The sequence below is a fragment of the Arvicola amphibius genome, unplaced genomic scaffold (genome assembly GCF_903992535.2).
Source record: "Arvicola amphibius unplaced genomic scaffold, mArvAmp1.2, whole genome shotgun sequence".
Lineage (NCBI taxonomy): Eukaryota > Metazoa > Chordata > Mammalia > Rodentia > Cricetidae > Arvicola > Arvicola amphibius.
Genome location: NW_024582315.1, coordinates 223,857 through 240,545, shown reverse-complemented (window position 1 = coordinate 240,545; position 16,689 = coordinate 223,857). Strand labels below are relative to the sequence as shown.

The following is a 16,689-nucleotide window of genomic DNA, read 5'->3' as shown; positions in this document are numbered from 1 at the left end:
ACCAAAATAATAATGGGATAATTTTGGTAAAACTAGGTATGAGTCCTTTTTGTTTTGTTTTGAGTTCGTCTGCTTGTTTCATTTTCAACTTTCTACATTTGCTAAACATTTTTAATGAACTTGGATTTTGTCTTATGACATTATATTACAATTATAAAACATTCTTCTTGTTCCCGAATGGTAGAAACAGATGAGGGCTGGCATCTTGTAGTACAAGACAATAGTGTCCATGACACTAGAAGACAGTGATCATGAGAATACCTTAGTGCCCACCCAGTCACAAATTCTATCTGATAATGGAAACAAACATAATTTATCATTCTTTTCTCTAAAGTCATCCACCTCTCTCTAGAGAATATCGAGAAGCATCCTAAGCAGATAACAGCACAGTAAAGCTGATGTCAGCCAGGCCAGTGATAAAGGCACAAGCCCAAGATGGGGTACACAGCACCTTTGCCTTGCCGTCCTCTGGGTCATCTGCCTTGGAGGCCAGCAGCATGAGTCTCAGAATGAGTGAGATACTGAGAGGAAACTGGCCTCTCAGCTCAGGCACTTTGGATCTTATGAGTTTTTCTATTTTGGGCAGTGGAATATCAAAGAAGTAGACATCACCCAGCAGGTCTTGTCCTCGTCTTCCAGCCCGACCAGCCATCTGGAAACAGAGCAGAATCATGCTGTGAGAACCATCTGAGTGTTTTTTCTAAGAAAATATAAAGAGCTAAGACTTTTACACTGCTTTTGAGCAAGGATGCTCTTCCTGAGGGTTAATTAAAATGAATAGCCTTCTATTTAAAATCTAAAAAAATTAATCATGTTCTAAGCAGAGTTATTTGAAATAATCTGTCATTCACAAAATCATTAATTATACTAAGTATTTGTATAATGTTGTATAGAACTATACCTATTTATAGTTATATATCTAATACTATGAATATATTTTGTGCTGTATAATTGTCACTTTCTTGCAATTAATTACTTGATAAAATATTATTTCTTTGATATACAATATTATATAATATATGATATAATGTATAATAGTATATGATAATATATTATTAAAATTAATTATATATGCTTTATAGGATTTAAATGTTAGCATATATAATTACATTTGACTCTGCCAGCAGAAATATTGACCAAACTCTTCTGAGAAAGTATACTCTATGAAGACAAATTCTGTTTTCTCTAGGACATAATAAAAATCAAAATCAAGGAAAATGCTTTAATATAAAATGTCATGACTTTGTGGTGAAAGATAAGTGTGCGAGGAGCTGAGGAAACACTGGGTGAAATGAATGAAGTTCTGTAGGAATTTATATCATTAATGTATAATGGATATGTCAAGAACCCAACGTCTCAGTCCCATGGGAATACCAAGGCCCCGTTATTCCTCCAAAGTTATTGGAAATCCTTCCTCTGGTCCATGCTTGGATGTTAACAGTGTGGACAGAAACTATCCATTGTAGTTTTCTCCTCACAGACATTTGCACTGAAAGATTTATTCCCTACATATACTGCTCCTCAGATTAGCTAACCTACCACCTGGTTCAACTGTATGCAGTCACCTCACTTTTCTGTTAAACTGTTTATAATAAACACACTGAGCTTCCAAATGATATATAGAGTTTTTAGATTCTCCACTGGAAAGCCAAGTCCACCTGATCCCAGCTTTTCTGTATGACTGTGTATCTGTCCTTTGCTCACTACCTTGCCACCCCTGATAGGTCAGTCTCTGGAGCTGAGCAGAGCATGGCAAGACTGCATGCACAGATTGTGGGAAAGCAACAAAATAACACCACAGGAGAGTATAGAAGTTGATTTGGAAACAGACTGTGTAGCATGAGCTATAAAAAGTATTAAAGATGACTCCAGAATGGAAAACATGTTCATAATTGAGAAAAATAATGTTTCCCAATAATCTTTAATGTGGATCCTTTTTTGAAAATTGCTTTATTTAGCTTGAGTGCATGACATTGGGTAACAATAGTCACACAGATTCTGCAGATTGGAGATGAGACTGGATGTTTTATCCAAGACCATACACATGATTAGCAGTGGTCAAATAATCTCATAGTCCTATGCTTACTCAATACCAGACAGTCACCTACATTAATCGGCCATGAATTGGAACATGTTACTAAGTTAATAGTTAAAGTAACCTTTTTATTTTTATGTGACTATATAGTATTAATACATTAAGTTAATGTATATGTTAATACCTGTCGGAAATTTAAAGCATCCAGATAGACAGAGTTTTGAGCAAAAACCACCGATTTACATGGCATGTTGACTCCTAAAGAGAGTGTTTCACTAGCTGTCACCACCTGAAAAAGGAACAAAACAGTGATTCTACACCCTGGCATTTTGGCATATTACAAGTATTTCCAAGAAATTGGTAATATATAAACACACACACATAAATACATACACACACACTATATATATATACACACACACAGCATACGTATATGTATGTGTATATATATGTGTGTATATATATACATATATACATACACACACATAGATATATAGATATAGATATATAGATATAGATATAGATGATATAGATATAGATATAGATGATATAGATATAGATATAGATATAGATATAGATATAGATATAGATATAGATATATAGATATATAGATATATAGTGTGTGGTACAAATACCACAGAGGAACTTCAGGCCACATCTAAAATTATTATCTTTTGTCATCACCATCTACCTCTTGGTTCTTTCCATTATTCCCTCAATATCCCTCAATATCCCTCAATATCACTGTGATTTTGTTTACCCTTCAAATACTCAAGTCTAGGCATCATTTAATTGTTGCATTTCCAGAGTCAAATAGCACATCTGGCATGGAATAAGTATTACAGGAAACATCATAAGTAAAATACTAGGAGAGAAATTTCTCTGTGAGAGTGCAATGAATCTTTTAAAAGCCTACTTCCTAGTAATTATTTGATCTACTAAAGTCATTGAGAAATGACATTAAAAAGTACATTATCTTTTTCTGTCTTGAATTTGCATGATCACTAATCAGAAACAAAAAAAAGCATGTAAAATTTATTCACAACATTTAACTTCTCATTCATTTTTCCTGAGGTAGTTGTTAGTATATGCTGACTTATCCTGTGTTCTTGTGGAATTAATTGCCTTTTTGTACACTGTGAAGATGTGTCTTTGCCAAGACACCATATGACTGGTTTAATAAAGATCTAGATGACCAATAGCAAGACAGAAAGTGGTTAGGTGGGACTTCTAGGGATAGAGAGGATTCTGGGAAAAAGAAAGGTGGAGTCACTAGGCAGACATGAAGAGAAATCTGGAGGTGCAAGATAGAACAGAGGTTAACATCATGTGGCAGAATGTAGATTAATATAAGTAGGATAATTTAAGTTATAAGAGCTAGTAGAGATAATCCTAAGCTATATGCTAAAATTTCATAATTAATAATAAGTCTCCATGTCGTTTTTTTCTCAGCTGTCAGCCTGAAGAAAAATCCATCTGTGCTGCATCTTTAAATTGATGGCTGTTTATGCTCTGGTTTGTGATGATGTTTACGGATGGGAAGTAATGTTTCCTATGTGTTTGTAACTGATGATTATGCCTCTGTCAGAATGCTATGTATTAAATGTTTTTAATTCAAATCTCCTTAACAAGCACAAACACTGAGATAGAAAGAGCTTTACATTTTGAAAATGAACATAACAAATACCTTCCTACAATGTATTCTCTGATGGAGCTATTAGTATTACCCTAAGATCTGTTCTATATCAGTTAAGTTATTCATCATTTTATTAGTGACTAAGAAATTGCTGTCAGATACTATTTTAATCATATCTCTTTCTCTTTTTTCTCTCTCTTCCTTCCATCTTCTATTTCTTTTATCCCATGCCAAACAAAATTTAATGTTAATAATTTTTAAAGAAGGGTCAATTTTTAAATATTACTCAAGATTCAGATTTGCTTGGTAATGATCTAAGGATCCTCTGTATACTTGTCTCAGTTATTGCAGTGAGCCTTCCTAGGATGTACTAAAGAAAACAAAATAAGGCTGTGGCCTGAAAGTCATTCATGACAATCTTCCTCTTGTCCCCCACCAGTGACAGGGGAAATGATATTCAGTACCAAGATAGCTACAAGCTCTGCTAAGATAAGCTGAAGCCCTGAGTAAGCAGAAATCTATGCTCTGTTTTCAGCCGCCACATTAGAAAAAAACATTTGCCCCAAACTCTGATATAAATGCACTCCAAATCTTGGAGAGAATATAGCAAAACCATATCAACAAGCTCTACATATGATAACAAAAAAAAATTAAGATTCAGCACCAAGTCAACATAGAAATGCTTTCTTTCCTTGTGTAAATGTATGGAGACAGTGACTCCAGTCAAATCTTGTTTCCCAGTGACCTGGTGCATATGCAAAGATGCCACCGGCAGTAAACAAAACAAAGTCTACAGCCCAAAAGGCTTAGCTACATGAGAAAAAAATGTAAAGCAGTGGCTACATTTCCTCATTCCATGAACATTCTACTTCGTCTATTTATATTTTCAAATTTTACAGTGAAAAGTTGACCCACCCTAATGAATCCTTTCCTAAAGAGAATTTCCACTAACTGCTTTTCTTTGTTGGACATGAAACGGTGATGATAGCCAATGCCCCTTCTTGCCAAAGTCTTCAGTGTAGTACCATTAATTTCATATTTCACTCGTTTAAACACCATCTGCAATGACTAAAAGAAACAAGAGATTTAGAGTATTGCTTATTTAATTTTTTTTTTTTTTTTTTTGGTTTTTCGAGACAGGGTTTCTCTGTAGCTTTGAAGCCTATCCTGGAACTAGCTCTTGTAGACCAGGCTGGTCTCGAACTCACAGAGATCCGCCTGCCTCTGCCTCCCGAGTGCTGGGATTAAAGGCGTGCGCCACCACCGCCCGGCGCTTATTTAATTTTTAATCAATCAAAAATGTTTAATGAAAATAATATTTATATTACATAATAATTACATATATTTATATTGCAAAATAATTTGACCAAATGATGTCACTGTTTGGCCTTGGCTCTACACATCATCATCAACAACAACAAAAGAACGTTTTGTGGAAACAACAGTCACCACAAGAATAGTCTTCTCAGTTCTTGGCAGTCTCACTTCAGTTCTGGGAGAGAAAACTGCCAGCATAGCAGACAGTCCCAAAGGAAATACAAGACTGTGACCTACTCCCACCCCCAAAGGATAAAGTGGCTATGAAACCTTTTCTAAAGTTCTACCCAGAATGTGAAACTAAAGCAAACCTTTATAAGGTCAACAAATGCTTACTTCCCACTGGCATTGCCTCAAGAATATCCACAAAATAAGGAGGAAATCCAGTTCTGTCCAGTGTTATAATACATAAAAAGATTAACATGTGGAGACAAGGGACAAGTGTAAGTCTCCAAAAGTTAAAGGATAGTTCCTACCTATTTTATTGTATAGCTATCTATAAAGCAGAATGTCAGAATGCCAAGGATCAATTAAAACAATGATGTGCATACATGTTCATGAAAACTAGACAGATCATGAAGCTGACAAAAGAAGATTCATGACACAAAGAAAACACACAAATGTATATGTGAGTGTGTGTGTGTGTGTGTGTGTGTGTGTGTGTGTGTGTGAAGACATTGCTTTTATTGAAACTGGTTGTATTGTTAAGTATATTGTCTATAAATAGGAATAGTTTGAAGAAAAAGGTTAAAGATGATGGGCTAAATCAATATTAGATATCCCAATGACTCTTTGGTGAAATTTTTAGCTGTAATATAGAGAGACTCTAATTTTTAGAAATGTAGTCAGTATATAAATATATTATTCTGCAGGGGTCCAAATTCTAACTATAATATACAGAATTTTAAGGAATTCATAGTACAAAAACAGACATTGGGGTGCTTTTTTCAGTAAGACAAAATCAGTCTGCAACCTATATTCTAAACCTATATTATTCTAACCCTATATTAAGCTGGGACTACAAGGTTCTTGAATGTTTTGTGCACCAAAAGTTCCTGTCTGCTACATCTCTAGCTCATAGAGACTTCCCTTATGGTAGTAATTGCCTGCAGTATGGCCAAAACTGCCTACACGGAAGAAGCCTACACTCTGAGAGCACTGGTCCCTTCTGGGTGCTGACCTCATCATCTATTGCTTTCTGATCAGCATATGTGCAGTCCTGGGGAATCTCCAGATTCTTTTCCAGACACTTCAGGAGATAATCGTGTTCAGCTTCATGCATGATGGCTTGATCCAATCTTCTGGAAGGCTTTTTATTATCTTCATCTCTTTACAAGAATAAAATTTCAAGAAATCAGTATTTACATAAAATCTCTACAGGAAGTCCAGAATATCTTGTTATGCTTATTAACCAGAATCACTGCTTCATGCATTTATCAGTCCCCTGCCTCTAATGTGTTTGCTCATCAGCCCATGTGGCCTAGAATCCCTCACGATAAAGACATTACAAATGTAACTTTTTTCTTCGCAATTGTTTCCCTCTTCCCAGGTGACCTTGCTTCATCTTGTTAATATGATGACCATTTTCTCTCCTTCAGCCTTTCTCCCACTCAGGTTGGAGGTTTGTTTTGCCTCTCTCTTCTTTATCAGTTCAGGATATTCTTCTCCCCCATTGCAGTAGACATTGCTAATGTACTTACAGAGGAACACAGATTGTTGTGAAACTCGATTTTTTAAACTATTAAATAAATAATTGTTAATAAATAAAAACTGCTAAGGAAAATGGACAAAATGTCCTTCCAGTTTATCAACATGACACTGTAAGAGTGAGCTCTTGGTGTGCATGTTTCTTTAGGATTCTCACATTACAGAAATGGATAAAGATAGAAAAAGGTCAGAGTTTTGCCCTTCAGTGAATAGGGCATGAAGCAAGGTATTCCTTACAATGAGAACGCTGAATCTATTAAAAAGCAACTTTCATTTAACAGCTTGAGGTGCTGATCACAAGCCCACCTTGACCATGTGGCTCCTGAAACCCTTAAGTAGGTGTATCCTAAGGTGGATCATTTAACAAGTACGCTTACATGTCTTACTTATATTTCCCTTAGAGTTCACTGTTTCTATACAGTACACTGCTAAGGAAACAGCAAAACCTACAGAGGCCTAGTACATGAAAAGATCCAAAGCAAACTATAGCTTGTTCTAGAATTTGGAATATTTGAATTAGAGAGGCTCTAAAAGTTTGTTTCAACTCAAAGTTTTAGCTCTTCACTTAAAAACATCTCTAGACCTCCCCCAAGAGCTAGCTTTCATAGCATATATACAAGCTGCCAAGGGGACAATGAAAAGTCTTACCCAACTGTAAAGCCTACATACTGTAACAGTAGTGTGGCAATATATCCCCAATAGAGCAATAGTGGCACTTACATCTCCATGATAGCTACCAACAACTAATTGGACTTAAGGCCTCATTTAATAGTGGGATATTCATGCCTGGTACTAGACAACTAACCAACTACATGCTGCTGGTGAAATAATGGACAATAGAGGGGAACTTACTGCTACCACATCCCTAAACCAGTATAACCACCAACAGCATTCTAAATAATTATTCTTATATACACAGATAAGTGTAGCCTGGTGTAGGAGGTCCTTCTGTTTATGTGTTGTTTTCATTGGTTAATGAATAAAGAAACCACCTTTGCCTTTTGATAGGGCAGAACTTAGGTAGGCAGGGAAAACAGAACTGAATGCTGGGAGAAGGAAGGCAAAGAGACAGAGAGACACCATGGAGCCGTCAGAGACAGACATGCCAAATATTTCCCCGGTAAGCCACTGCCACGTGGCAATATACAGATTAAGAGAAATGGGTTAAACTAAGATGTAAGAGTTAGCCAATAAGAAGTTAGAGCTAATGGGCCAGGTAGTGATTTAATTAATACAGTTTCTGTGTGGTTATTTCAGGGCTAAGCTAGCCAGGTGGCTGGGAAGAACAAGCGGGCCCCCTCGCTGTAACAGTAGCCCTCACCCTGATCAAAGAGCTTCTTTTTTGGAGTGGAGAGAGCTCATCACAGAAATTATCAGTTGGTCAAAATGCAGAGAAAACCTGAACTTTGGAGCGCCTATCCCCACTCAATGTATCTATAACACAACTCCTGCATTTAAGACTCAGGGAACATTGAAGAAATGAGGGTATAAAGGTTGTAAACACCAGAGGATCAGGACATCTACTACCAGATAATGTCCTCAGAAGCTGCGTCCACAAAATCTTAACTCTACAGTAACTAAAACAAGACCTGAACAATGACAGTACTAGTTGATAACAAACATGGATTTGGAAAATCTCATGAGGACTCACCCTCAGATGAAGAGCTGTAGATAATTAATTGTCTGGCAAAAGAGGAAGAATGAATCTTCTCCAGTTATTAGCTTATCCAATTCTAAGTGATCATCACTAAACATGTATTCATATAAGTACATTAAATGGAACCAATAGGATATATATTTGTGTGTGTGTGTCTTAAAAAAGAGACTATGAATTTGAGAAAGAAGGCACAGGAGAGGAGCTAGAGGGAGAAATGATGTAAATACAATTGTCATTCATATTATTCTCAATAATAATAATAATATAAATGCATTTTTAAAAAAATATAGTTTTAAAGTAAAAATCCCCGAAACAACTATTATCTGTCAGGCTATTGAGATGCAAAAATGAAAATATATGCTTCCTGTTGTAAAGAGGCTTAGGATTTGGGGAAAATGATAAAGCTTTAGTGTCCCTTATAATAAGAGCTTGGGAACTTAATTTTAGTGTTTCTAACCAACACAGTCACTAAAGGGGGAGAGGATCAACGGGAGGACGTATTTTAGCTACATGATGAGCTATAACATTCCAAGCATAAAACTGGTGTGGTAACCCAGTCCAAAACTCACTGTAGGGCTCACACTGTGATAATGTATCATGAGTAAGAGCGAGTCACATAAACAATGTAGGATGATCCTGTCAAGTTCTGTAATACACATAGACTGGAAGAATCTGGACTTGCTTCAAACAACCGTAAGTTAAACTGAGCTATGCAACCAAACAGTATGTGTTATCAATCACCTATTTTCAACCAATTATCCCTCTGAAATTTAAAAATAAAAACAAATGAAGCAGTAATTAGAACTTCATTCTAGAGCATCTTCAACGTGTATTTCCTACTAGGACATTTGGGTGTTACAAAGCCTTACAGGGTCAGTTTATTTAGTGAAATACTTACATTATTATTTGTTTCTCCAAAGATTTTTTAACTTTTCGAAGTCTGTTAGCAATGACATGAGCTTCTTTATCAGCTTTCGAAGGCCTCTTCTCCTCCTGTTTATCTTCCAGAAACTGGCAAGCAGCCTTAGCACATTCTTCTACAGACTCGAATCTAAATCTGGAAGCAAATGAACAATACCATAAAATTCAGTCTCTCCATCTTTTCTGGTTGTGTGTTACATTTCTCATGGCTATGAACAATGGCTGAGAAGAAGTAGTTATGGAAGGGTTTAAACTGGTCTACACTTTGAAAGGACACAGTTACTTATACTGGGATAAGAATAAGCACACAAGGGCAAAAAGCAAAATCTTTCAATCTCCAAAACTAATCAAATAGGACTTTACATCACCTACTACCTTTGTTTTGAGTTTCTATCACCAATTATGTTTCATTACTGTATGTTTCTGTGCATAAGCATAAGTATTAAACTTTATATACAATGGTTTTATTTATTCAAAGATACTGTGGCTTGAGAGTAATTAGAAATTTTATATTAAGTAAATTATTTTCTTTTTGTCACATAGTTAACAAGGTTAATATATCTATTTTATACTAACTGAGTTACCCTTGGTGCCATTTTATCAATCAAATTAATATCCATCAAATTAGTTTATTCAGTTTTAGGCTATTATATTCTATAACATGAAATTTGGCAGGGTATTACTGACTGTGTCATATTTCTCATTACAATCATTTAAACTACCAAAATATTTTACCAACATATATTGTAGCATATAATAAAAACTTAAATTTTGTGTGGGATAGCAATATTGATGGCTATGTTCAGTGAGTTTGGCAAAGAACCAAGGTTGTACCGAAAATTATTAGTAATACCTGATGCAAACAAACAAAATTTATAGTAATACAAAAAATGAGGTATCAAAATTAATAAAATAATTGATAAAACACTAATAATATTTCAAGGACTTAACTAAAACTGGGTAGAATTGTGCATGTGTACCTATAATGCTAGTAGAGAGGAGGCTGAGGCAGAAAGGCCAGCATGGGCACATATCAAGACCCTGTCTCAAGCAAAGAAATAAACAGATTTAGAACAAGGAAAAGTGGAAGTAGACAATTTTATGACTTTAAGTAAGTCATATGATTTTGATTAATGAAACACCGAAAGTAATAATAAATACTATTCAACAGTGGCAATGTATACAGTTTCGTGTACCTTAAAGGAAGGAGCCTAACACAAATTATGTCCCCAATGTTAAATAACTTAAATAACTTACAGAAAGAACACTGCAGGCAACTTATCCATTTCCCTGAGCTTCTCAACAAGATGCGGAAAGAAGTCCAGCATCCGTCCTGAGTAGTCATGGAAATCGGGACTCAGCTTCTGCAGCACCATTCTGGCCTGTGAGGGTGAACAGAAAGCGTTTGTATTAAAATGTGTGTAGCAAAGAGAGGAATGGCCACTCAGACTAAACTCTTTTCGTTGTTGTTTAATCTTTGTTTTTGTTGTTCTTCGAACTAGTCCTAGGACACTACTGTGGCGAGCCACAGCAAGGACACACACAAACCACAGACTTAATAACAAACTTCTGATGTACTGTATACCACACGTGCAATTGTTTGTGTCAACACAAATCTGGCAGGAGGGGAAGGATGGCTCAGTTAGTGGTGCTGTTTCCACTGTAGCAGGAGAAAGGAGCCCCCCTCCATGCAGCAGAGGCAAGCACAGCCAACCTGACTAAGAGGTTTTGGATGATCAGATAAGCACAGGGAAATGTAACCTAACTATAGCATGTTTCCAATTGAAAGAAAGAACAAATCAAGGTATGAGGTGGGGAGAGATCACATGAAAAAAATATCATGCATGCTATTAAAAAATTTGGAAATCTCAACTTTTGATGATAAATTAAGACTATAAGCTTAAACAAAATAAATGTGTAAGAATATAGTTCCAGGTGAGACTCTAGTACTTGAAAAATTCTTAAAATTTAAAATAAAAATTGTAAAGAATAAAACCCCAAGGCTGCAAACCAATGTGTCTGGACATGACAGGGACATGGAACACATGAGCTCACAGCAGTGTGGATGCCTGCCAAAGACCTCACAACATCAGTTCCAAAATAATTTCAGCATGAGTGAGGAGGGGCTCACAGTCTCACCCTAGCTGAGCAGCCACTGCCAAGGATGGCTGCTGTGGGAGGGAACACTCAGTGTTCTTCACATATGTTGTAGGCTGCCCACATTCCAATGGACAGCCCCAAACCCATTCACACATTGGAAGCATTGAGTTTAAGAAGGAACCCGTGAAGCTGAAAGGGGAAATGGTAGGAGGACTATGGAGAACTTGGAAGAGACAATTGGGGAGTGAATTTGAAAACATTATACACATGTACATGAAATTCTTAAACAATGATTTTTTTTTTTTTTTTTTTTTTTTTTTTTTTTTTTTTTTTTTTTTTTTTTTTTTTTTTTTTGGTTTTTCGAGACAGGGTTTCTCTGGAGCCTGTCCTGGAACTAGCTCTTGTAGACCAGGCTGGTCTCGAACTCACCAAACAATGACTTTTAAAGAGAATAAAACTTCAAAACTAAGAAAGGAAGAAAAGAAAAAATGTGTTTCAGCTCCACGAGTCCCATCTCTGTTCTGCCAAAATCACCAATAATCCCAAGCACAAGCCCTGTATTCTCATTTGTTTGGCATCAAATCCAAGAGGAACCTGTAGTCTCTTGCCAAGTTTGAGGGTACACTGGAGAAGAGATTTAAAAAAAAATATCCTTTCTCTTTTTGATCCAGGTTGAAATTACTGCACAGCAAGTCAAACTTAAAAGTCTACAACAAACAATGAAAACGGCAAAGGAGAGAAATGGTATTATTGGTGAATGACAAAACTCATGGAAAAAATAGAGGGCCTTGCCCAAAATGCGTGAAAATACCTGCTCCTCGTTCCCATTTTTAATCCAGTTTGTGAATTCTTCCTTTAAGTTCTTCTCATATTCTCTAACATCCAACTTTTTAATAACTATTTTCTTCTTAAAATGAATGAAGTTCTCTGGACACAGGTCCTGCGAAATGAAGACCATAAAATTCCATAAAAATAGTGCCAGAAAATCTAAAGATATTTCTCAATTATATTCTTCCCTGAACGTTTTATAATCTCTTAGGTTAGAGGTAGTTGGACTTCTCTTACCTCCCCGTACCTTCTATTATACAAGAACTATGTGCGAACTCTTCAAAAGCAAAAAGACAGAGAAAACAGGTCTCCAGGGAAAGCAACCAGCACTCAGGACATAGAGAACAATGTGAGAAGAAAAGAATCTGAGGAATAGAAACACAGAGTGGGAAAGGAGACCCAGCTCCCACAATGTTTGAGAAGAAGAAAGAAGGAACACTTTCAGGAATTGATATTAAACAACTGTTTCTAGCCCATTTAATTGAGAAGGTATAAGGAGGCCATATCCTCTGGGAAATGGTCTGCTAATCATTTTAAATGTTTAGCCATGCAATTTAAATGCAAGTGATAGAAATGGTGATTGTGTGTTTCTGAAGAACAATGTCGGTTCTACCATAACAGCATGGATTCCATGAAGATTCTTTACCTGGGCCCGGGGCCAACTCTTCCAGACCTGAAGCATAGTGTCATATAGCTGGATGCTTTCTCGAGGTGAAAAGACAAGGTCAGAAGGGAATCCATGTTTTTCAATCTATGATTAAAATAAAATTGAGCTTATTACTATCTTATTTTACCTATGGGGTGACAACATTTACAAGAAATGCTTACTTTGAGCATTAAATGCTGGAAAATGGTAAAGATTGTATTGAGTCTATTGCTTATTTAAAAGAGTTTTTAAAATTATGTGTATGTGGGGAGATTCCTCAGCCTCCCCCATGTCAAAAGACAGCATGACAGATCCCCCGAAGCTGTTGTGAATCACCCAGTTGTTGCTGGGAAAGAAACTCAGTCAGGTCTTCTACAGAGTATTGTTAACTGTAGAGACATCCATCTACCCGCACCGCCAATGTTAGCCTTCTTTTCTCTTTTAATTATCACTTGAGAGTGGTTATTTTTTTCAGCCAAACCAAATTGAAACAAAATATAATCTAATACTCCTCATAAATTTAAAAATACATATCTTCTGTAGGGTCAAAGGCTTAGGGCTGCTTACGTTTCTTACCCTTTTACACAGGGTTCAGTTTCCTCATTTCTAAAATAAAACATTAGTTATGTCTGTGTCACTAATTTGCTGTGAAAATAAACTAGGTAATAGATATGCATCCTAGCCATATGCCTGGCACAGATTGGTTCAGTCTCCTGAAACCAAACAAGCAGTTTCTGAGGAAAAGTCAGGAATAAAGGACAATCAATCTCCAACACCCCCAACAGCGAAGAGGAGGCCTGGTAGAGGCAGTACTATGCCAGGCCTGGGCTAAGCCAGCCTCCACAGCAGCTCAAGGGCAGGGTCTGGGACTTGTCCAGGCATGCTCCAAAACTCTAACCCTGACCAGCCAATAACCAGCCCATGACCAGCCCCTGACTAGCCCCAGCCAATTAGAACATACTATTTTGATTGTCACTTGTTTAAGCCAGTCTTATCTAAAATGACCTAACTTCCTTAAACACTCCCCTCAGTAAGCTTTAAAAGAAGTCCCTGCCTCCTTTTTGCATTTATGTATGGTAGTTGACCGCGGTATGCTGCAATAATTTTAAAAACTCTTTTCTTTTGCATCGAATCTGGTCTCAGTGGTCTTTGGGGTTATGGGCTCTAGGTAGAACATTTTAATAATACCTAAGCCTAGAAATTACTCTATATCCTTGCTACCAAGTTCTAAAACTCTTAAGACTTATGCAACAGCATGACTTTTGTAGAAGTTGCATAAGGTCAGACCATACTATAGCTACTTTATTGCTTTCCAGTTTGCAAGGGAGTAGGAGAAAGGAAGACAGGTATAGGCAGGAAATATTTTAAAAATTGACACCTCCTAACCATTCAATAGACTTGTTGACATTGTTTCAAGGTCTCTACATTGCTGAGTCATTATCAGAGGCAGTACTTGATTGTTATGGCAATGGGAAGCATGTGTTTCTGGATTAAGGTCATACACATTGTTCACATTCTCACATATGAGGCTTTTACACACAAAGCTGTAACTGCACTGAGAGCAGAGATTAAATCCTGTCCTCAAAATTTCATTAATGGTACTAATTAAGAAAGACAGGCAGACATGGATGCTTAACAGATGGGGGAAAAAAGTAAATGGACAGAAATAATGTCCCTAAACAAGCTAATAGAATCATCAAGTTAAAGTGTTTAATAGTTTCTAAACTTTGAGGAGTCTGATAGCATCCTAACACTGAGAAACTACAGAAACAAGAACACTGCTAATCTTTTTTAAAACGAAGTTGCAGTGTTCCCTCTGCATTCTAGCATCAGGTTGCACTTCAGTTGCATTCTGAGCAGCACTATATTTTCAATTATTAACCAGACAGTGTTGTTACATGAAACAATTGTGGCAAAGGTTGTTACTTACGTGATCTGTGGTTAGTGCAGCGCATGGGTGAAAATGATCAAAGCAAACTTCACCCTGTCTCACAGAACATATGTGCTTCTCTAGGTCATTGTATCTCTCTCCGTAGATCACTGAAAGGGGAAGAGTGAGATTTCCAAATTATCAGAAATGTGGTGAGTGGAATAATTTTAAAGAAAATAGCCAACCAAACAAAACAAGGATATACAGCTACACAGAGCATACATACCAAGTCTAACTTTGTATGACTGTCTGGCTTGTGCTTTGTCTTTGTGATGACTGCCACGGGAGCCAGAATTTCTTTTGGACAAAGTTTTTTCTCCCATTGCACTGTCTACTTCTTTCCAGTACCTCTTTACTGACTGGAGCCACCTTTAAAATATAGACATATTACTTATGATTGTAATCGGTAATGTGCCCAATGGTTCATGCTTCACTTGGCTACCAGTCCTTGATATTATTTTGAAAGCTGTGGAATCAATAGAAGTTTGGAGCTACATAATAGAAGTCAGTCACTGGCAGAGGGACTTTGAAGAGTAATTGACAGCCAGTATCAGCTATCACAAAGGTTATACTAGCCATTGGTTCTCATCTAGTTCTCTCTGCTTCCTGTCTGCTGCCATGTAAAGAAACTGCCACCTCAGGCTCCCACTTCCATGGTTTAAGCCTCACCTCCTTGCCTTTCCTACTGTGATGGGCTGAAATCTTTCTAAAACCCTGAGTCTAAATAAAGGCATTCTCTCTTAAGGTATTTTTGTTTGCATTAACACAAAAGTAACTCATACATTATTTAGGCAGAAAATAGAAATAGCTTACATGAAATTAAATAATTATATATAGAAAAATTTATGTCTTAAACTTTTCATATAAGGAAATTATTTCTAGAGCCACATAACCTGACATAAATTTCTAACTTCCTTACTATTAACTCTGAATCCTGCATGAAACATTTAATGTTTCTGTGCCTGCCTTTTACGTTTAAAAATCAATAGACTTGCAAAAGTACTTTTATCTAATAATAACAATGAAAATAGTAGTATATTGATATTTAAAAAATTATTGTAAGCAAAGTACTTTGGATGGAATGTGACACATGGGAGATGCTAAGGGATAAGTTGTTATCAGTAGTCAACCTTTGAGCTCAATAAAGGGATGTATAGCTTTCAACTAATAAAGCTCTGCTCCCTTTCTAAACAAGTCTACAAAATGTGATGATTTTGGAATCTATGGCTAAATGTAGCATTCTATCATCTTGGTTTATGTTTCCTAGTAAAGTGGGTGAGGGAAAGAAAAGGAATATATAGCTGTTATTTTATTCTGGTGCTATGACACAATACTTCCTATTCAACTGGAGATCTGACCCAAGGGGTGCTGGGTATTTCTTTGTAGTGAGTTGCCAAGAATTATCAGAAAGACCTAAATTGACAGCAGCTTGAATATATAGATAGTGCTGTGAGTTAAGCAGAAATTGATACAACTCTAAAACCCATAAGGATTATGAAATCCAAACTTTCAAAATAGATAAACATTCTGTCCAAAGTAGAACTGAATCCATACTCAGTAAGATCCTGAGGGTTGCTTATGGTAGCTGAAAGGGCCAAAAATGGACAACGGATCATGGCAAGGAGATGCTCCCAGATTTCTGCTCCCATTTTTCCACCAAGACAATGTACCTATAAAGGAAAAGAATGTTTTCAATTGATAAGTTTGGCACCTGTGACTCCTTTTTAATTTGCTCTCAAAACATTCTTTCAGGCCTGTGTATTTCTTGCCATGTCTACTGACAATCTAAACACCACGCCTGTTACTATGCAGTACCTTTGTGACTATTGCCCTAATTTATTATCTACATTCTTGACATCACACACAAATGATATCCTTCAAAGATAAATCATATCTAGTCATGTCAAAATGA

General features: G+C 36.5%; 1 pseudogene; it reads right to left on the bottom strand.

Annotated features, from left to right (window-relative positions):
• Window positions 1-16,689, bottom strand: part of LOC119805805 — a 104,161-nt pseudogene that overhangs the window by 23,125 nt on the left and 64,347 nt on the right.